The sequence below is a fragment of the Rattus rattus genome, chromosome 5, assembly GCF_011064425.1.
Source record: "Rattus rattus isolate New Zealand chromosome 5, Rrattus_CSIRO_v1, whole genome shotgun sequence".
In the NCBI taxonomy this organism is placed as follows: Eukaryota; Metazoa; Chordata; class Mammalia; order Rodentia; family Muridae; genus Rattus; species Rattus rattus.
In genome coordinates this window covers 143,111,492-143,134,752 of record NC_046158.1, presented here as the reverse complement: position 1 = coordinate 143,134,752, position 23,261 = coordinate 143,111,492, and positions in this window count along the sequence as shown.

The following is a 23,261-nucleotide window of genomic DNA, read 5'->3' as shown; positions in this document are numbered from 1 at the left end:
AGGGCACCTCAAGCAGCCATGTTAAAACTGGGCCATAAGACAGATTTGAACTTGAACTTGACCAACGACAGTCTGAGTAGCACGTGTTTACCTGGGGGTAGCTCACTGATGCCCTCGGAGCCCTTGTCTGCTGCTATGAAATCGGTAGCCATCACTAAGGCTCAGCAGAACCAATTGCCGTGAAAAATGTCACCTTAGCCACCAAAGGACCCACAAGAGTCATCACTGTCACAGATGCATGGAGCAACTGTCCAGTGCTGAGAGCTCCCATGCCCATACGGGTGGGCTTTGTCTGCAGATCTTCCTAACACTTAGAGTCTGAGGAACAAGAGACAAGACTCTAAAATGTACCCGGATAGTAGTTTGGTCACCAGCTTGTGGCTTGGTTCAAAACAGTGACCCACCTGCAGTATCCAAGGGAGGTCAGGATCATATGTGACTGATACATCCACTGAGAGTCTGTGACCTATCCAGCTCTACACGACTCCATCAGCAGGGGCCGGTGAGTCACCTGTAAGAGATAAAGCCCAAGTTCAAACCCATCCCACCCTTGTGTGTGGCTATCCCCGATAGCCACAAGATGGCTGCCACAGCTCCACGTTCTTAACACAAGCTTTTTCTGTTCATGAAATTACTTTTATATGGAGAAATGGTCTCTTCCAGAAGATGTAGTTAGTTGGTTAGTGTCCTAGCTAAGGTTTCCATTGCTGTGAAGAGACCTCGCACGACTAAAGCAAGTCTTATAAAGGCAAACATTTAATTGGGGCTGGCTTATAGGTTCATAGGTTCGGTCCATGATCATCATGGTGGGAAGCATGGCAGCGTCCAGGCAGGCAGGGTGCTGGAGGAGCTGAGAGTTCTACAGCTTGTTATGAAGGCAAACAGAAGACTACTCTCTTCCAGTCACCTAGCAAGAGGGTCTCAAAGCCTACCCCAATCGTGACACACTTCCTCCAACAAGGCCACATCTAGGATAAAGCCACACCTCCTCATAGTGTCACTCTCTGGGTTAAGCATATTCAAAACATCACAGTTAGTGTTAGTTGTCAAACTGACAGAATCTAGAATCAGGTGAGATGTGGGGCTCCAGGTATGTCTGTGGAGGACTCTCTTGATTGAGTTAATTGGTTAAGGAAGACCTGTCCACTGTGGGTGATGCCATTCCCTAGCCAGGATCCTGGGCTGTGTAAATGAAGCAAGAGCTGCCCCACCAGGACCTATTTATCAGGCGACTGATCCTCTGATTTACAGCCAACCCTTGCAGCAACCCTGCCCCACCATAAGACCCAGGAAAGCAAGTATCCTTAAGAACTTAAAAAAAATCTTTATTATTATTATATGAGGTGGGAATGCCATGGTGCATGTGAGGAAGTCAGAGGAACTCTGTGTAGTCGATTCTCTCCTTCCTCCTTTACGGAGGGGAGTGGGGTTTACAAAACTTGAACTCAGGTTTGCGTGGCAATCGCTTCTACCCACTGAATCGTCTCGCCAGTCTTGGTATCCACTTGTATTTCTGCCTTGCCAGGTACACAGAGAGGCAGAGACTGACAGAGACAGAAAGATAGACAGACACACAAAGGGAGACAGGCAGAGACTGACAAACAGAAAGATAGACAAACAGATGGGGAGAGAGAGAGGGAGGGAGGGAGAGGAGAGGTGGGGGGAGAAAGTGAGAGAGAGAGCACATGTGTGCAGTCACACATCTCTTCCTGCTCTGGGCCTCATCCTACAATAAGGGAAACCAATCAGTTTCTACCTACACAGAAAAATGCCTCCTTTCCCTCTCTGCTGGGAAACATGTCTGCCCTCTCTTCCTGCACGACACTCAGCCTGAAAAAACCAGCTCTGTTGAGCAACCCGCAGCAGGTGTTACACCAGGCAGAACTCCCAGCCTCTCTTCGTCTCTGAGGAAAACCTCTAGAGATTTCTGTCTCCGCGCAAAGGCTCTCACCCCACTGTGTACTGCTGACACATGGAGACCCCTCACTCACACCAGGTTTAAAACTCCTGTGTGTGTGCTTCACGCGCCTGGGCCTGTGTGGAGACAGAAAGCTTCTCTGTCCTCTGTCTGTCTCTCTTGCTATTTCTCTGTCTCCATCTCTGTGTATCATCCTGACTTTGTCTCCATTTCTGTCTTTGCTGCTATTTCTGCCTCTACCCCTTTCTGTGTTTTTTTGCCCCTCTTGGTCTCTGTTCATCTCTCTGTCTCTGCGTGTCTCCTCTGTCTCTGTGTCTTTGTGCCTGTGTCTCTCTGTCTATTTCTGTGGGTTTCTCTGCCTTTGTCTCTATCTGTCTTTTTGTCCTTGTCTCTGCCTATCTCTGTGTCTCTGGTTTTATTTGTTGTTGTTGTTTTGTTTTGTTTTCTACTGTCTCTCACTCTTGTTTTCCCCTGCCCCTCATCCTTGTAGACATCCAACAGGTCAGTCTCCCCATCTCAGACTTTGCTGACAGTGGACAAGCCTGGCTCCCATATCTGCAGGGATGGTTTTCAATTTGTGGGTCTCTGGGCAGGCTTTGGTCTCCATTGTCTCTCCTTGGGGTGTGGCCCAGCACCATTTCACACAGCTGTGCTGGGCTAGAGACCCTCTGACCTGGGTTGTTTGTGTCTCTAAGCACAGGAAGATTATGTGTACTTCAGTCCTCAAGCCGCACGCACACTCAGGAAGAGGCTTCCTCTCTACACAGGTACAGACTGGAGCCTCAGCTCTCTCCTGTGTCTGGAGTCAGGACATAGGCCACTCTTCTACACACTCAGGAGCTGTGTGTTGTGAGTGTTCAAGGGGAAAGAGTATGCTTGAGTCTGTCTCCCTGATATCTCATTACATTTCAGCCAAGGTGAAAAAGAAATAAAGCAGTCATACGCACGCACGTGTTCACACACACATGTGCATAGCAGAGAGGCAGGAGTATTACTTAATTGCCCTCACCCTCAGTGAGACCCCTATCAAGCCCTGGAAGTGCTTCTCTGTTACAGAAAATTGGAGTGTGTGTGTGTGTGTGTGTGTGTGTGTGAGAGAGAGAGAGAGAGCATGTTCGTGTGCAAGAGAGTGTGTGTGTGCAAGAGAAAGAGTATGTGTGTGCAAGAGGCAGTGTATATGTGTGTGTTGCTCACGGATACAAGCAGAAAAAAGTATCCATTTGTCTCTGTCCTCTCACGGGCATGAGCCGTGTGTTTCTCCAGGTTGAAAACCACCCACATTCACAAACTCCTCTATTCTCTCTGTAATCCTGCACACTTAACAGCCCACATCTGTCTCTGGAGTTCCTGCGTCTATCCAGGCAGAAAATGGCCCCACAGTCTGAACATGTCTGAAGCCCTCTGTCACGAGGCAGAATAAAGCACCGGCACACACACAGAGGCCAACAATCGGCCAGGCTTACTTCAAGAACATCATGCATGTGTGTACCTGCTTCCCCCCTCCCCTGTGCTCACGGGTATGCACAACGCACAGTCACAAACACTCGGAGAGAAATGTCCCTCTGCCCACCAAGCGTGGCCAGTTAAAAATGGACCCTCTTTCAATTCTCAGCTCCTAAGAATCTCTAGGAGTGTTTGCAGAAACACCTCTCCCTCCTGAACCGCTTGACTGGAGCCCTTCGGTGCTGGGGGAAGCAGGGCCACCCTCATGCAGAGCAGGGCTTAAGAGCGGCAGCCCCCACCTCACTCCCTTCCCACACCTGACATCTGTGTGTGTGTGTGTGTGTGTGTGTGTGTGTGTGTGTGTGTGAAGAACTGTTCCTTGGTGGTCTCTTTTTTTTGCAAACCAAACACTGTCTTTTCCTAGGCAGAAAATCTGTTTCTTGGTCTCTCTGTGCCTTCATCTCTGTCTCTCACACACTCAAGGAAGTGAAGGTTCTTGTGAGAGAGGCAGGCCACTGGGGCGGGGCTGGGGGACAATGAGGCTCAGGGTTTTGAATCACTGGATAATGTGGGTCTCCAGGCAAAAATGATTCCCTTTGTCGTTCATAAAAGCCCCTCTGGGAGGTTAGCCGTTAGGGCAAAAAGTCTCTCTCTCTCTCTCTCTCTCTCTCTCTCTCTCTCTCTCTCACACACACACACACACACACACACACACACACACACACAGAGGCGACAGGACAAAGGGAGGGAGAGAGAATTATGCCTGTGCTTGTGGTTGTGATTTAAAAAAAAAAAAAAGAAGTCTGTGCTGAGCTTACTCCCGCAATATAGGAAATACATTATTTTTCAAGAAAGGAAAAAATACCCAACATACATGTGTGCACACACAAAGCAGACGTGGGACTGCTCTCCGATTGTGCCACCTGGAGAATAAAACAGAGCCCGTGTCTCGTGTCTTGGCTTGCAGAGGTTTAAAAGATGTTCATCTCGGGCCCCAAAACAAAAATTTCCATTTTCACTCAGAAATTCACTTTTTAAAAAAAATCACCATGCAGAACAGATCGTCTCCGTGAGATTAAAAAAAAAAAGCCCATTTTCCCACACCCCCCTCCACAGTCGGGGAGTGTGCACCGGGGAGCAGGCACTGCCGTGGGTCCGACCCCCTCTTCCTATAGGCAGAAAAACAAGCACTGCTTGTCTGTACGGGAAAACGCATAGGCAGACCCTGTGCAGATGCAGCACATGTGGCCTCAACGTAGTCACACATATGCGTGTGCTTAGGCAGTCAGTCTGAGTCCTCGTCGTTGCGTGGACCCCACTAAAAGAGCTGAACTTTGTAATTCCCGGCTCACCGGGCACACAGAGTCTTCCCAGGCAGAACGAATTTTGTGGTTGTTGTTTGTTTTGCTTTTTTACCTTCCTCAGAAAAATCTCCCTCTAAAGCTTTTCATCACAAAAGGACAAAATAACTCTCCTTCCCCCCCCCCAAATAACACACATGAGCTGTGAACACACGAACCTGACATGTGTGCTTATGTGTGTTTTTAACCAAAACATGTCATTCCGAATCTGTCTCCCATGAAAATAAAATAAAAAACAAAACCAAGAAACCAGAAAGAAATCTTTCACCGTTCTGTCTCTCTGTTGTCTCTCTCGTCTCACACACACACACACACACACACACACACACACACACACACACATCCTATTCAGGTCTCTATCGACCCCCTGCCCTCTCATTAATTGCACAGTTCCGGAGAAACTGACCAAGAATGCATTGTGTGTGTGTGTGTGTGTGTGTGTGTGTGTGTGTGTGTGTGTGTGTGTGTGTGTCTAGGCAGAAAATGTCCTCTTGGGAACATTTCCTCTAATGCAGCCAAGAAACACACACCAACTTGGAAAAACACACGTACACACTCCGTCTCCAGCTCCAGCATTTTATGTGTGCTCAAGGATACATGAAATGTGTTGGTTTGCCTCTCCCTGCACATAAGAAAATGTGCAAATGGGTGTGTGTGTGTGTGTGTGTGTTTGTGTGTGTGTGTGTGTGTGTGTGTGTGTCCTTGAAGAAAATTGATCTTCCTCTCTCCCTGTCACTCTCTCCCTCTGGTGAAAAAAAATCATGGTTTATTGCCCCCTGCCACAGGCAGTCTAGGGCAGGCAGGAGCTGTGAGGAGCTGCTTTAACCCTTAGCTGGGACTAGAAGCCCGGAAAAATTCCAGGTCTGAGCAGTCAGAAGGAGGGGAAGGGGGCGTGGGTCTCTCCCGGTTTCCTAACAGACACATAGGTTCTGCACACCCCATTCCCACCCTGCCACACACACGCATCCACGGTCTACGTGTAACTGCGTGTCTCTCTCGCACAGACATCTTTTTCTCTCCGACTGAAAAATATACTGCGTCATTGTCCAGGCCCAAAGCCTGTGCTGTAGTACACCGGTGAGCAGTGACCTTCCTAGCACAAGGGCACTGCAGCACATCTCCCTGGAGCCCTGACTACACACCCCCTAACAGTACTGGACCCCGAAGGGCGGGGGCGGGGGGGGGTCTGTGTCAAGGAGACCACTGGAGCATGGTACCCTAAGGATCCCTCCCTGCTAGATGCCACTGCGGAAGAAAAACAGGAACTCTCCCCCCACACATCTCCCTTCCACTGCAGTGCGGCTGGGCTCAGATTCACCCAGTTCAGTACCCCCCAGGAACGCTGGGCTGTCACCAGGACTGACAAGTTGGGGAAGGGGTCTCAGCCTGGCTCGGGTGGGGTCCTCACAGACCTTCTCCTCCCTCTCAGACCCTCCCAGCATCTGGCTTCTCTGGGGGGTGATGCTGTCAGTCACAACTTTTGCACCAGACCAGGACTGAGAGACAGGCAGAGAGGGTCTGCAGTCCCAGCGGTGTGCGCCGCCCCCACTCGCCTCGCTCACTCGCTGAACAACAGCGCATTCACGTGGCCGCCAGGGTAACTGCAACCAGGCAGTCAGCCTCAGGCAAGCTTTTCTTTGAGATAACTGTCCTCTCATCCTAAGGGCCGCCAGTTCGCCAGTTCGGAGCCGCGTTCCCTGCAGTTCTTCCTGGGATTCTCTTTCTGCGGCTGTAACGGATTTTTCCTGAAACTTCTATCAGCCTTTCCTTTTGCTGTCAACCAGGCCCTATCTCTCGGGGCTCAGTCTCCCTGAGACCCTCAAGAAAACAGGCTTGTTGCTCATCTCAAGTCCTGACGTTTTGGGTGGGGTAAGACTTCCAGCTAATGATCTAACATGTCTGTCTAATGCATTTGCCCCGCCCTGATGCCCACCCCACACCAAGAGCCCAACCTCGATGGTTTACAAGGGAAGCCAATAGTGGGTACACAGACTAGTCTCTATTTCTCTGCTTTCCCGTTACCTGAGTAAGGGAGCAAGCCATTTGCCTTCCTGAGCCTCGGCTTCCCCATCTCTACACGGAAGGGGCTCTCTAACGGTGGACAGGGAGCACTACCGTAAAGGGGCTCCCTGAAGGCAGGCAGGAAGAGACGCAAAAGACACACAGGAAGAAGCCAGAGCAAGACACAAGTCCCAAGACAGGACTTCACTGACCTCCTTCCTCCAACCAGGTCTCCAGGTCTGACCTCCAACCTTTGAGCACCTCCCAACAACGCTGTCATATTGTGGGTTCATCAAGGCACGGTTCTCTTCTTTTTCCCTTTTTTTTTTTTTTTTTTTTTTTTTTTTTCCGGGGCTGGGGACCGAACCCAGGGCCTCAGGCTTCCTAGGCAAGCGCTCTACCACTGAGCTAAATCCCCAACCCCTACGGGTTCTCTTAATCCTGAACCTATGTAACCTGTCTTTGGAAGCACCATCATAGATTCCCCCCCAGAGGTGAGCTACCACAGACCTCAACCACATGGACAACGTCAAGGGTCACAGCTGGGTTCATTTGGCTACAAAATGAAACAGGACATTGTCTGCTTCAGCAATGGTTGTGTGCCCACTGTATTCTGCAGCAACGGCTGAGTGCCTACTGTATCCTGGGTCCATGCTCCATCCTGAAATCACAACCACAGTCCTGACTTGGGTCCTCAGAGACTCTTTGTATCTTTGATGTCCCTGCCCTGGTTACAGCTGTCACACAAGACAGTGTGTGCCTTTGCCTTGTTTCTTATCCTTTTTTTTTTCTACTTCTTTGCCCAGTTGGGTGCCCGCCTGCCCCCCCCTCGTGTCTGACTTCTGACAGGTGTGCGCGTATGCATTTATTTATTGAATGCACTGCATGGGGTTTTGTTTCTAATGTTCTTTAATTTAGAAGTTCATGAATGTGCATTGAACTTCTTCATACATAACATTTATTTGTTTTTGACAGATGGTGCCTGGGTGGAAAAAAATTATGTTTTTCGAATCCAGGGTTTGTTTGGGGGGGGGGCTCTAATAATGCCTCCCAGAACAAGGCTAAAGTTCTGTTGGTTATAATTATGTAGGGCTTGTTTTAATTATTCATGAATATGCTCAGAATACCACCTAGGAAGCTAGGACGGGGTGGGGGTGGCACGCCGGTGACATGGGTACATGCTGTTTTGATTCGAGGGCAGGGTGGTACTCGGGTCTGGGAGTAAATGGAGGGTCTGTGGCGACGGAAGCAGGCGGGAGACGTGGCGGGGGGAATGTCTCCAACTTCACTCCTTCAGGCGGTGAGAAATATCCCCAAACCTCACCTTTGGTTTAACCAGATCCATCAGCTTGCTGTCAATAAAAGCAAAGCCGAAAAGGTCACGATTGCTCACTGCCAACCAAGTAACCTCAGTGCACCAGGTTCAGGCATGCAGGGCTCTGGTCTTCTTGTGTCGCTTCCTAACTCCAGGCTGGAAGACAACTCATGCCCCCAGAAGAGGGTCCTCTGGATCTGAGCTCTAGAGTCATCGTTTCACTAGGAGGGAGGGAGCAGTGGGAGGCAGCTGACAAAGATGGCCTCTGAGGTAGTCATGCGAATAAAGTTGAAAACCCACAGCATCTATCTTCCAGCCCCATTAATGAGACGGAGGTGGGGGCCAGGGCCGAAACGGAAAGAGATTGGCTTTACAAGTAAATGTACATGGTGATTGTTTGAGAGGCCCCGAGTCTCCATCAAGTGCAATCAAAAAAAAAAAAAAAAAAAAAAAAAAAACTCGTCAGGAGGATTCGTGTTGGTTCAGCAAATAAAGTTGCCCCTAAAGAAGCTGACTAGTGTTAATTCACAGCCCCCAGTGCGGGGGGCCTCCGTGCCTGCAGCGGGCTAGCTGAGGTAAGCATGCGGGGCCTGCCCGCCGTTCCCTCTGCTGTCAGCACCTGGCTCATTTATCCTCTTCCAAAGGTTGACGCGGAATTGACGCCTCCGAGTATCTACCCTGCCACGGCTGATTGCCCCTCGGTGGAGAAATCAGGTTCATATCCTCGGTTGCCTGGATCAAGGGCCCTCTTCTAGGCCCCCCTGGCCCTAGTACGGAAGCTGTGCCAGCTGGGACTTAACCTTCCCCACTCCTACCTCCCGCTTCTGGGAACTGATTCAGCACGGCCGGATCCTCTTAATTTCCCATGAAGACATGTGTCGCAAATTGTGACTCCATCTGGACCTTCACGCCAAATCACCGTATCATGAGATGGGAGTGAACATGGCTATCCCTCAGAAATGGGCCAGAGGCAGTGTTGACCTACACTGGGTCAACCAAACATGAGATATGGTCTCCTAGGCAGAATGAGTTCTGGAGAGTCTCCTCGGTCCTCCGTGATGCTCATCCTTCTTCTCCTGTGCTAGACTTGGTGTGCCTGTGTCCAGCTGCTATGTCTACATTCTGGCTGTGGTCCTCCCACGATCACTACCTCAGCCTGAGTAAGGGCCTGTGGGAAAACTCTGTGGTTTTTGTTTGGGGAGGGTTCTGTTCCTAGCTAATTACTGTCCCCAAAAGAGATTACCTGGTACTGAGGATGACAAGAGTCTATGGAAGAGGCCACCATGGGTCCTGGGCTGGGATCTGGGTCCTAAGGGGGGGGTCAGCATCTCCCACACGAAGGAGCATCCCCAGAGGAGGTAGTCATCTGTGAGGAGGAGCACTCCTTCCTCACCGTGTACCAGCACAGGGCAGCTACACAGACCGTACCCCAACCCCATTAGGTTGAGTGAAGCCTCAAGTCTGTGACAGGATCTTCGAACACACAGATTGGCCTTCGTTATCTACCACTCTCAGGTTTGCTGGGCCCAGAGAGCAGTTAGACTGGTTGCCCCCAGAACCATAAAAAGGCAAGTCGGGGGCCTCACAGAGTGGAGCTGAGGAACAGTCAGCCCAGGCTCCAAGGCCTCTATTCAGGCCGGGGTCCCCTTAACTCTCAACCCCAAGGGCTTCTTTTTCTTTCTGTCCACCTATTTCTTTTTCTTTTAGGTGTCTGTGTGGAGTTTGACCTTGCATGAATGTGAAGTCCAATGTCTTCCTCAATGACACTGCCTTTTTGTTTTGTTTGTTTTAGTTGTTTTGGGGCGGGGTTGTTTGTTGTTGTATGTGTGTGGGTGTGTTGTGTGTGTGAGAGACACACACCAGACAGACAGACAGACAGACAGCCTAACCATGTAGCCCTGGCTGGCCTGGAACTTGCTACATAGACCAAACTGGCCTCAAACTCACAAGTCTGTTGACTTCTCCCTCTCCAATGCTGGGATTGGGATTAAAACTGTGTGCCACCATGCCTGGCTGTCCGCCTTATCTTTTGAAACAGGACTTCTCACTGATCCTAGACTTCACTAAGTGGATAGGTAGGCTGGCTCATCAGAAAGCCCCAACAACCCTACTTTCTCTGCCTCCCAGGCACTGGAATTACAAGAATGTATCTCTGTGTCTGGCAATCCCAGCACCGGGGCTGCTGGGTATCCAGCTTAATCCCCCTGCTCCCAGGAATGCACTACCAGCCCAGCCATCCCCACACCCATTAAAGCGTGGCTACTCAGAAGCACGAGCCAGTGCTCTGACCCTTCCCAATGCGCGAGAGACCGCTTTCTGGTAAGGCAGGCTATGGTGACAGCGAGAGAGACATTTTTAATTGTCCCCCCTCGGCAGAGGTTAAGGGTCTTTAAGGGAGCAGTGAATGTCATCGTCCCGTTTTACATGCTGGGGAGAGGTATGGTGACGTGCTCAGGAACACATCTGAAGAGAAACAGGCCAGGCTGAACTCTGACTCAGAGGGCTGCTGGGTCCTGCCTGGAGCATGCTCCTCTTAGCAGCCAACGCCTCTCCACAGGGCCAGAGGCAGCCCTGGAATGGCTGACTCAGGCCCTCACAGAAAGAAAGGCTTCCTGTGCAGCTGACTGGCTGAGGTTGGGTTTTCTTGGTTCTCTGAAGCAAGTGGTTTGAAGCAACCTTTAAAATCCAGGGTCAGGGGACAACCACTCCCTTTGGCCTTGATGTCAAGGGAGTTTGTGGCAAACTCAGAAAAGGCTTTTAGCCTGACAAACCTCGCCTTCTTGGGGCACAAAAAAGCAACATCTGAATTTCCATATATATTCTTAACGGTTAATAACCTGAAATCTTCAACTCCTAAACGTTCTGATGGAGCCCGTTTCTTCCTTGTTCCTTTCCCTACAAGACCCGGCAGGCAACTCCAGGTGTTGCGTCTGTTGCTGCTATGTCAAGGGTCACCTTCAAGATACACAGAGGGCACCCCAGAACTCAGGAGGGCACCTAGGCAGTATACGGCCTGTTGCTTACAATCGGAGTCAAAGATTACCAAGGTCATTGTGGGCTTCTGTCAGGAGAGAGTCTCACTAACATGAATGACGTCTGTTGAATACCCTGCAGGAAGCCTTGCTAACAGCTGCCCTGTTGTACTGGTTTAAGGAGAACAAAATGGCCTCGGCGGCTAGATGCCGTGGCGTGACCCCAAACACCGACCTGGAGTTCTCCACCCACGAAATCTGAGTAAGGGGGCTAGAGTGCTTCATTTGAAAAGCAGAGCTCAAGGATAGGGAGGCAGAGAGAAAAAAAATCTGGGTTTTCTGTTTTTCTGGGGTCTTTTTCGGTCTCAGAGAGGTAAACAGACCCCACTCATGTCTAAGCAAAGGGAGAACTGTGATCCCCACACAGCAAGGTAAGAGGCCCCATTTGGTTTGTTTTTTTTTTTTTTTCTCCTTTTCATCACTGTGAAAAACAACCCTGGAACATTGAAAAAAAAAAAAAAAAAGGCAGTTTGTTGCGCAGTAAAAAATAAAGAATCTAGTCTTTTTCCATTAAAGTGTCTGCAGCAGTCGGCCTGTGAAAGCGCGCTAGTGCCATCTAGAGGTTCTGCACTGAAAGGATTCGAAGGTTCCAGAACCTTCCAGTCCCCGTTTCCAAGGCAATCGCTCACAGCCTGCAGTGTTCTCATCTCCTGCTTTCCAGCGCTTGGCATCTGCTCCCCTCTGAATTCCCGAGAGACCCAGCTGACCCCCATCAAGTGGGAAACTGTGCAGGGCCAGGAGCTGGCGCCTGAGCCGAGCCATACTTTTACCTCCCACCGCCCTGGGGCCTCCCCGGGGGTGGGGGGCCCTTGCAGTTCTTGCCTGCAAAGCAGGCAGAATTAACTCCATCGCCCCTGGCCTGGCCTCTTTGAGCTCTCCAAATGTCACTTAGCAACAATTCGGTAATTAGGGGAGGTAGGTTTCCTGAAAATTAGTCCAGGATTTGAGGATAAGGGGGCCAGGGGAGAAAACGCATTGTTTACCAGAGCTGTCTCTCTTCACCTCTGTTTTCCTTCCAGCTAATCAACCACCCTGAACTCCTACTGCAGCCTCTGCCTGGGAAATTTCAAAGGCTCACAAGCGCTCTCACCCCTAGACCTGCCTTGCTGAGCCTTGCTGAGCCTTACTCAAAGGGCTCCGATTTCAGCCCCTATGCCAGTCCTGCTTCTGACATGTGTTACCATTTAACATGAGAGGAAGGGAACCAGGATGAGGTGAACTTCACCCTCCATCACCTGCGTCTCTGGGGCACCACGGCCTAGGCACCAAGAGCCCACTCTGGAAACCAGTCCTCCCTTAAGGAAAGCACCCACTCTCACTTCCTATAGGGAGGCAGTGTTTCTGGGTGCTTCTCTGGGAGTGTTTTCTATAACACGGAAAGGTTTAGTATTTCACAGTTAATAATGTTTTGTTGTGATACAACATTTACTTGTCAGTAGGTAGTAAAGGCTACAGGTATTTCTGATGGTCACTACAGGCCTGATTTCTGCTCAATGCGTGTCCAAGATGCTCTGAACACCCGGCTGTATCCAGAGAGCTCCACTAAAAACCTTAGAGCAGCCGCTGGTGTTGGGCACTGACCAAGAAACCAGACCCACAGACTGGGAGTGTATACCAATGGATTCTTGCAAATAGACACATGTGTTGGTCTCCTCGTGGCACAATTTGGAGAGCTACAGATGGAAGGGCTTGAAACAACACAAATTTGTTATTTTACCACCAACATCATCTCCTTTGTGGAGGTCGCAGTTCCTAAGAGCCAAATGGCTGCAGGAGAGAGCGCCCCCTGGAGGCCTCAGGAAAAAATGTTTGCTTTTGCCTTTCCCAGACTTTGCTTGCCGCTTGCTACCTAGGACCCCAGGCCACCACCTCTTCAAAGGCACTGCTGGGTGCAGCCTGTATAAATGAGAGTCCCGCGATTGCTGCCGCTCTAATAAGAAGTCTTAGGCCTTGTCACACCTGCAAAGTCTTTGTCGTGGAGCTTGCAAGGTTAAGGTTTGGGCTTGGACTCCACCCACCCCCGAGTCCATCCTGACTTTTCCAACGCATGATTAATTCCTTATTCTCAGAGTTAATGATTTGTAGAGTAAAGCCTTCTTTAATAAAGGCTGCATATAAACATTAGTGTTGTTTTGAAAAAATCCCATCACCAGATCACCAGAAGGGAAGGCTGTGTGTGTGTGTGTGTGTGTGTGTGTGTGTGTGTGTGTGTGTGTACACGCGTGCCCTTGGAAGTCAGAGGTCACTATCAGGTGTCTTTCTTCATCTTACACCCTAGTTTTTGAGACATTCTCTCATGGAGCCTGGAACTCAGCTTGGTTGACTGGCCATTAAGACCCAGGGAAGCTCCTGTCCCCTCCTCCTCACTGAGATCACAGGTGCACACCACACACCTATCTTTTCTCACGAGAGTGTAGGATCTTCATGCTTACGTGGCAGAAACTTCATCGGCTGAGCCGTGGGCGAGCTATCTCCCCAGACCTACACCCGAGTCGAAGCACGTGCTTGAGTATTCAAATCCACCTTGGAGCAGGAAGTGGTTATTTCACAGGCGTGGAGGAGAGTCGTGACCACCTTAGAAGGGAAGAGAAGGATAAAGAAAGGATGAAGTTTCCAGATATAGAGACTCTAGTAGTGTGGCCAGGAGGATCCAAATCATGGTGGCATTTAGAGATGTTTATCATGACTCTTGATGTCCCCAGAAGTAGCACACAATCGGCCCTTCTGGATAGGGCTGTTATGGCCACCCTACAGGCTCAGGTGCTGGGTGGCAATGACTGGAGATTCTGCTTCCTCTTTTCATCCAATAAGCCCTGGAAACAACCTTGGTGACAAGCCTCAAATTCAGGGGTGGGTGGGGTTCAGACTGACATCCAGAGATGACTACTAGGTATGTACACAGAATGTCCCATGGCCTATGTGTTTGAACTCTTGGTCTCCGGCTGGTGGTGCTCCATAGAGAGAGTGTGGAGCCTTTGGGTCAGGAACCATGGCTGACTGGAAGAGGCAGGTCTCCAGGGCTCGGAATACAGTTTTACTTCTGTCCCAGGCTCTCTCTTACCTGTGTGGTGTTCTGTAAGAAGCTGTCAGTGTCTGTCACCAGGACTATGTCATGCTGAGTGCCAAGATGTAGCACAAGAAGTCAGGGTCTTCTCCTAGAACCAATGGGACAAATGAGCCTGGTTATGCATTCCAGGAAAGAGCAAAAGGTAGGCCCTGACAGTCAGTAAGCGAGGGCACTGGACCATATTTTGAAGAGCCCCGTGTGCCTGGGAAGAAGCCTACATGGCTAGTCTTGCTGAGCTGTGACCTGGGTTCATCACTAGACCAAATCAAAACAGTGAACTAAGGAAGTCCACTTACAGATGAAGCCTGAAACCAGGAAAGAGTATGACCAAAAAGGGTCAAGGAGAACGTTGGGCCTGGGGAGTTATTTCATGCTGGGTAGTGAGTAAGGCATCACTGGATGACATAATTGACTGTGGTAAGCCAGAAAGAGCCTCCTGGAAGGGAGCAGAGAGGCAGAGGCCTCTAGGCCTCTTCTCTGAGACTTGATTGGATTTCTGTTGCTGTCGTAGTTTGGGTACAGGAGTTTCATCTTGGGTCTTCGTGCATGCTAGGCCAAAGCTCTACCACTGAGGTGCATCCCCAGTCTTCTTTCTCTTTATTTTATTTACTCATTAAATTGCCGAAGCCGGCTATGAATTTACTCTGTGACCCAAATAACTTGCAATCCTCCTGCCTCAGCCTTCCAACTCACTGGAGTCACAGGCCAATGCCGCCAGGCCTGGCAAGACCTGAATATTTCTAGAGCAGTTTTACATTAGAGAAAAGTTGGATGGTGATGGTGTATAGAGGCTTTCCACATACACCTTGCACCTTCCTCGTTTTCCTTGGACTGGCATTTCGCATTAAGGCTTTGTTGTGGATGATGGCCGGTATGGGGGTATCACTGTAGTTAAAGTCCATCGTCACCAATAAGGCTGGCTCTTGGTGTTACATATCCCATAGGTTTTACCATGTATGTCATGCCAGGCACAGAAGAGAGTCTCTGTGGGAGAGCTCCTCCGTGCTCCACCCAAGTGCTCCACCTGAGTCCTCCACATGAGTGCTCCCCCGTCCCTCCTGCTGACCTTTGAACCCTCTCTCTAGCTTTAAGTTTTCTAGTATATTTGTTGCCTTGGATTATGATTCTGGAGCTCATTTCCTGAGCGACTGTGGAGAAATGACAGGAGCTATCTGGGCCTCTGTCCTAATCTGGGTAGCGAGTAGTGAAGGTTACTTTGTAGTCCTGTTAAGTCATCTCTGTAGGCAGAATCCCATTGCCTGTCTCTTTTTCAGACTCAATTCTCTCACTCAGAAAGATATCTCGAGGTTCCTCCCACCCCCATGTCTTTCTGGAGCTTGCGGTATCTGAGCTTTCAAGGTCATCTGTTAGCAAGGTTGTATGAATTCAAGTATAGTCTGTGGTTAGATGCACGCTGAGCAGTAAACTGAGGGAAGAAAGACTGATCGCAGCTCACAGTGTGAAGGGGTAGTCATAGCACTGGACATCTTTCTGGCAGTGGGCATGTGCATGCTTGCAAACATCTCAGTGGGTCAGGAAGCTGAGACGGAGAAAGCCCATCCCACCTTTCTTTTTATTTGGTTTAGTACCCAAGCCCAGCAGGTAATACTGCCAATGTTCAGGATAGGTTTCTGCCCCTCTCTAGAAAAGCAGTGATGGGCACAATCAAATATGTGTCACTAATGTCTTGGGTGTTTCTGGTTACAGTCAGCGATCAACACTGTAAATAAACATCACATTGAAGGTGTAGGGATGGGAGATAAAGCCAAGAGACGCCATCAAGACCACCTAAGGATCAACGTTACTTGCCAACTTATTGTGTGGTTCCTGCCTCTGTTCCCTCTTGCTTCCAGAACCCACACCAGTTCTGCGAGGGTCAAAGCCAGAATTGACTTTGAAGAGCAGTGAAGAACCTTGGCTACAGGTGTTCGTGGAGCAGGACTTGCACACCTAAGAAATGCCTCCTATGTGTGACTGAAGTCCCCTGCTGGCCATCAATGAGACCATGGGTCTGAAGGTGTTCCTGGGGGACTGGGGTATACAGCAGGCACCCGGCAGCCACTTTTCCTATGAAGCATTGACTTCCTACTTGGGACCATGACGTCACTAGAAGTGGGTGGGAACCTGCACCTTTGCCTTCAATGAGCTGTCTTTCTTCTTTACTGTGAGTCAGACTCTGACCCTTCATAGGCATGTTAGGTCACTCGAGGAATGTCTAACTCATCTTCCTGGGAGGCCAAATGCATACCCAGAAATAACATATTCTACTAACCCGAAGTTACCTAGATCTCCAGATATAGCAGACTCTGCCTACCACCAAGATGAGAACATTTACCTATGCTAGAGAAACATCATATGGCAGAATCGTCATCTTATAGGCACAAGGGGAATACTAGAGACTAACATGGTAATAGCTTCTTGGCTTATCAACTACCTTGTAGGAACAGAGCAAGGGTAATAACAGGCAGGACCACACCAGGACCAAAACTGATGAACGGGGTACATCTCTTGTCCCTTGTTCCAATCCTCTATTTAAACTAAAGTTGATGCCCCTACCCTGAAGGCAGGTTGAGGAGGGTCACTGGAACCATCCCTTTGCTCCTCTTCCCAACACATTCCCTTGACTTTCAACTATTACTCTTTGACATGATGGGACTGTGCCCAAGCCTAACTTGTTTGGGATGCCAAAGGCAGGAATCTCAACTAACACTTCACTTGCATTATGGACAAAGTAAAGTGTCCTTGTTTCCTACCTGGGAGACCATTGCTCTTTTGATTTAACTATCTTTAATTTCACATTGGTTTCCTTGGGCTCCTTCACCCTGCTACATGAAGGGATTATGTGTAGAACTTCTTCAAATTAACCTAGCAGTACATTGTTAGGAAAATTTTATAGCTGTGTGGTATTTCAGAGATTGGCTATATAACTCCAGATGGACAGTTAATTAAACATTTAAAGAATAAAGGTTAAACAAGATTGAGATTGCCCCTTTGGCTGGAAGTTTGTAAACTAGTGGATCTCCACACTGCAGGTATCCAGAGGCCAAGAAGTGGCAGAGTCATGTCTAAGGCCCACAGCAGAACTGTTACCACCAAGTCTTGTCTACATTGTTGCCATTAGCACCAATTCTTGTCTACATTGTTGCCAGGGTTCATCTTCTTGCTCTCACTGGCTTTGGGTTTGAGTAGTACAGTCCTGGGAACTCCTGGCTTCCTGAAGGTGGCTTTGACTTTGGCTGTTGAGCTTCCATCAGGATCAAAGATGTTCCCAGGATTATGTCAAATTGTGGTTAATCAGAGATGAGTGTCATGGATAGATGTAGAAAAGAAATTGAAAAGACCGTGGAGTAGAAGAACCCCACTTCCCAGAGCCTCCAATAAAGACATAGAAAGAAAGAAAGAAAGAAAGAAAGAAAGAAAGAAAGAAAGAAAGGAAGGAAGGAAGAAAGAAAGAAAGAAAATGGAAGAAAGAAAGAAAGGAAGGAAGAAGGAAGGAAGGAAGAAAGGAAGAAAGGAAGAAAGAAAGAAAGAAAGAAAGAAAGAAAAAGAAAGAAAGAAAGAAAGAAAGAAAGAAAGAAAGAAAGAAAGAAAGAAAGAAAGAAAGCAAGAAAGCAAGCAAGCAAGCAGGCAGCTCTGGGGAAACTTAGGACTGATTCCTGGCATGTGCTGGATCAGGAAGTCTATGATGAGGCCTTACTGGGGTGGGATCCACATTCTTAGGCACTGAATTAGCTACCTTTCTTGTTACCCTCTGATGAGACAACCCCACGGAGACCAATTCCAGAAAGATCATTACCGTGGTGCTTGGTGCTGTTGCTCTGTCTGGTCTGTGGAGACCCTAAGACAGAAGGCCAGCTGAGAAGATGGGGAAGGGAGGGTGACCCAGGTCTGTGAGGAAAGGCCACTGTGGGAAGGAGAGCTTGGTTTGTGGTGGCTGGTGGTGCTAGTGTCTGTTTTTACACCACTAAGCTGCAGTGATCTTTGTGGGAAGTCTAGTGGAGTCTGTCTGAGGGTCAGCTCTCCTTTGGGGGTCACATATCCAGGACCCTTGGAAGAAACTGCTGAGACCAGCAGTGAAGGGGGTGTTTCTGGCTGCTCTGCACAGGCAGCCCCCGCTTCTTTGGAAGGCTGCAGGGGGAGACACCCATGCATCTGTTGGGAGGCCTGGCGCTCTCCAGGAGGATTAGGTTTTGTTTGGTTTTCTTGGACCTGAGCAGAACTATGTAAAATGATGCTCACACAAGGCTGGGAAAGTGGCCGGGTTGCACAGCTGGCTGGGCCCCCTAACGAAATTAAAAATAAAGGAGAAACGATGGGAAATTTTTTGAAAGAAAATCTCTCCATGAAGAATGGAAGTGGGAGACGAGAAAAGATGATTTATTGGAGGTTGGGGGAAAGTGCAGGATTTAATGAACTTAACACAGTACAAGAAAGCTCAGAACCCCTAGCTAGTCATGTACTCTGTGTGCCCCCGGGAGGAGGCCTATGGGCTTAGCAGAGGGATAGGAAAGCTAGTAACATATGGAATGGTGCACACGCTCTCAAATGAAGCAGATGGGGCCATGGTAGAGGGAAGAACTGTTCCTTGTACTGTTTTCCAGAGGTTTCTTGGTCGATGATCATAAATTCTTCCTCTGTCTCGGTAAACAGGTCAGCACCACTGGGCCCCTTGCCCAGCTGTCAGGGACAAACCATGGGAGCCCATCACAAAGGCTGGTTGACCTTCCCAAGAGATCAGGGTAGGAGCCTAACAATCCCCTCTGTACTGTCTGCATTGTAACCTCTCACTGGTCCTCTCTGGAGGTTGAAAACTGGGACCGTATCTGCCCCATGCACGTCAATGAAGTCTCTGGAATCCTCTTTCTCTCTTTGTACTCCCTTCCGCCGAATTGTTTACATCCAGAAATTGGAAGAAATAGCGCGAGGTCGAATGCCTGTAACTCTAGTACTGGGCAGGCTAAAGGATGAAGACCCAGGGTCTAGAGAGACCCTATTCCTTTCTGTCTCAGAAACACACACACACACACACACACACACACACACACACACACACACACACACAATTCAGATAAACAATGTCCCTTGAGAAGCCAGAGAACACGGCCAACCACAGTGGCTATGTCTTCAGGTAGGGCACTTACTACTGTGTACACCTGAGTAGGGTGTGTGTTTTTTGGTCCATCCAGCTCATGCTTACCCCCCATTTAGGGTCCCGACTCACTTAAGTATGCCCCACCTGCCAAGACCGTGTAGGTATATTAATGTGTAGTCTCTGATTATAGGCCAGACACAATGAAAATTAGCTGGGGTACTTGCCCAAGTTTTCAAGACAAAGACAAGAGTGGAGCCTTGGTTGGCTCACACACATTCTGTTGCCGTCAGATCCTCCCCAAATTTGAATCTCCATGGACCACCCAGAATCTGTGGGTTTAGACCCAATATATCTGTGCCAAGTTCATCTAACATGTCTGGACACGCCAAAGATCTTTAAAAATGTTGATAGTAATGTGAAGGCTCACCAAGATATGTCTTTCCAAATAAATCAAGATATAAGAATTCTTCTTAGCTGTTCAAATGAATGAAATAAACTAAAAGGGGCACACACACACACACACACACACACACACACACACACACACACACACCACACTGCAAATTCTACAGAAGGAGTTGGCAAACTATCTCCCAAAAAGTCTGGTTGTCACCAGTCCATGCCCATTTGCTCACAGGAACTTTGAGAACAGCACTGAGGCTACGACAGAGACCGTGTGGTCCCCAGAGCCCAGATGTTGACTTGCAGGACACTGAAAGAACAAACATGTGTGTCTACCCTGTGGGCAGCAGGACAGAAAGATGGAGGCACTGTCTGGATATGAGAAGGGAGAGGAACCCCATCACCCCAGAGAGTGCACATGAAATCCCTTGGCAGCTGAGAAGCAAGAATTCCAGCGATGCTATCATTTGCTGTGAAGGCTGCCAACACAGCGTTCCTTCCATGCAGAGATATTCTATGTTAAAACAGCGATGATCTAGTCTCAAGGCCTGAATCTATATGACCTTGAGCCTCCTTCCTACCCCCAGACATTTTCTGGGAATCTCAAACAAGACTTTGTTACAGTGCAGATGGCCTGCTTCTCTGCATCCTCTGATCTACACTGACCTTATCAGCTGCAGTCCTAGCCAGCCGCCACCCTCAAGAACACCCTGTGAGCTCATAAGGAGCTTTAGTCACCTTCGAAGATAACAACTTCCAACTCACCAAAACCCTATACAAGACAATGCTGAGGGCCTCTCAGAGGGGCCTGCATCCTGCTCCTGGGTGGATCTTCCTTCCATTAAACCTTTCTCTTAGCCCTCGTGGCTTCAAATTTATATTAAAAGCCCCAGCTATGACTAGAAAGACAGCTCACCAGTTGGGAGCATAGACGGCAGAGGACCTGGGCACGTACACAATTTTTTAAAATAATAAAAACAACTCTTGAAAAGAAAAAGAAAGAAAGAAAAAGTCAACTCTCCCTCACACTGGCTCTCTGTAAAATTTGTTTTCTGGGTAGAAATCACCGATTTGGTTTTACCCAACTCAAGATTAAGTGACCTCCCAAGGTTACTGCAGGTAGTAGAAGAGAGCTGAGTTTTTGTCCGTGTTACCTCTGATAACATTTACCTAGGGAAAGATGATGACTTGAAGGCTCACTCTGAACAAGGGTCCAGAGGTGGGGAACAGATCACACACAGTATCCTTGATTCAGAAGTTCTATTAATTTAGCCAAATATACTTGATAACGACGATCCTTGGAAGGCTGTGAAGAACTATCAATAGTGTCAGGTTTCAGGTGACTTGGGTTCTTCACACCCACAAAGAATGGCTCACAACTACCTACAACTCCAGCTTCCAGGGACCTCACACCCTCTCTGAACTCCTTGGGCATCTCCACCCACTTGGGCATCTACACACACACACACACACACACACACACACACACACACACACACACACACAATTTTAAATTAATAAAAAGAATCTTGAAAAGAAAACCGCCTCACACGGGCTCTCTCTGATTTTTTTTTTCCTCAGTAGAAACCAAGGACTCAGTTTTACCTGAGGACACATGGGGATTTGTTTTATTAATCTTCAAACCCAGTTCTGTGTTTAAAATGCTTTTCCTAGAAATTATTCCATACTAGAGCAAAACAAGTTCTAGTGATGCGGTGAGGGAGCGCACAGGGGACCCTTAGATTGACACTTTCATTGCATGTTTAAGATGATCCAGTCAAGCCCTTGGCAACATTTCATATGCTGTTGTCTGTTTTAATCTAAATTATTTGACAGAAGAACTTTGGTTTTAGGCGTTCTGATACTGTGTTTCTCAGGACTTACATTGTATCTCAAGATTATAAATGTATCTCAAAGATACATTTCCTGTATCTTTCTGAGAAGTTTCCAGGCACAAAAAGTTCACATAATCCCAGTGTCAGCTTTCTCTATCAAGGCCTGCTTTCTACGTGTCAACACAGACAGAAGCGACCAGCAGGCAAGTTCAGGAGCTCAGTCCAACTCTGCAACCAGAACTTTCCAACGTGTCAATAAGTCCTGCTCCAATTCCAGGAAAAATAACCAGCCGTGGGTCTCAACATCACGTGGACGATTTATGTCCCTGAACTGGAATTTTGATTTGACCTTGGAGGCCACTTTCAGGAGCCAAGACACATTATAGGAAGGGGGTGGGCGTTTGAGGCCGAAAGAAACTACCGGGATTAAAGTAATGCAAAACAGATGCAGGAGTTGGTGGATGCAACCCACGCCAGGTGTGAGGTTTAGGCAGGTGACGTGGGGAGAGCAAACTCCATCTTTGAAGTATGTTGAATGCCTGTGGACAGTGGATGATGGATGGTGAGTTTGAGGTTTGCTCTTTCTCCAGCTTTTCCTGCCTCCTATACTGAGTATATAGAATATGCACAGGTCAGCGGGATGTGTCTCCTTTCGCACCTGAAAGGGGGATTATTATTCAAGGTGCTGGGTAGCCAAGTGGGTGTCCTTTGAAAACAGACTTGTGGAATTTCCCAGACTTCTTGCAAATAACCCACAGCACTTTGTCAGGGTGGAAAAACCTGAATCTCTTCTTCTCTGTCTGGAAAATATACACAGTACAGTCTTTGAGACTTGGCAGGCCTCGATGACCCCTGCTCTTGGCCAGGCTCTGTAGCAATGAACTCGGTGACCTTGAGAGGTCAGATACCTCAGGAGTCTCTGCCTGCTCATCTGTGGGTGGGTGGGGGGGCTGTGGCAGGCTAGGGCTTGGGGAGGGGGTAGCCTTTGTCCTCATATTTCCTGCAAGTCAGATGACCTTGGACGTGATGTATGATTAGGCAGATGTGTCCACGTTGGCTGCCAGCTTCTGTGAGGCCTAGGGAGAGGAGACAGAGTGAGCAACTGACTGCAGAGGGGCAGGAAGGGCCTCTTTCCCTTGGCAGGCAAAAACTGCAATCAGGGGGCCCGGATGAGGGACTCTCCCAAGAATCTGCAGCTTTAGTGTTCTTGGTTCATGATGATCTGGCTCTTTGGAGCCGACTCTTCTCCCAGCCCAAGTATCTGATTCCGATTCTGATCTGCAAGAGGCCTCTCAGACCCCAGTTTGCACAGTCAGCTCCTCAGTATATGCCTGCCCAGGGATCTCAACTCCTTCAACAGGGTCCTGAGGGCAGGGTAACCTCAATGTCCTCTGTGTAGAGACGTGACAAAGATTCGGCGATGTCTGGACCAAGTCCCCAGACCGTGTTCACTGCAAGCAACGAACCTAGGATACTGGTTTTGTTTGCAACAGGGTCTCAAGTAGCCCGAGGTGGCCCCACACCTGCCATGTAACAAAAGCTAACTTAGAATTTCTCATTCTCCTGCCTCTACCTCCCAAGTGTTGGGATGACAACCAGGTGCCCCCAACCATCCAAGGTTTCTGTTTTCCTCACCTGGTCGGTGGAACTGTGGGTGGTATCTCTGTAGAATCTGATGCCCACCCTTACCTTCCCACAATCCTCCATCTGGAAGCCCCATTTGGTTCTTTTCACAGCTTCTCTTGTGGGGCTTCCTGTTGGGTTTGGCCAATGGAGGCAATGTGCAGGGAAGGCG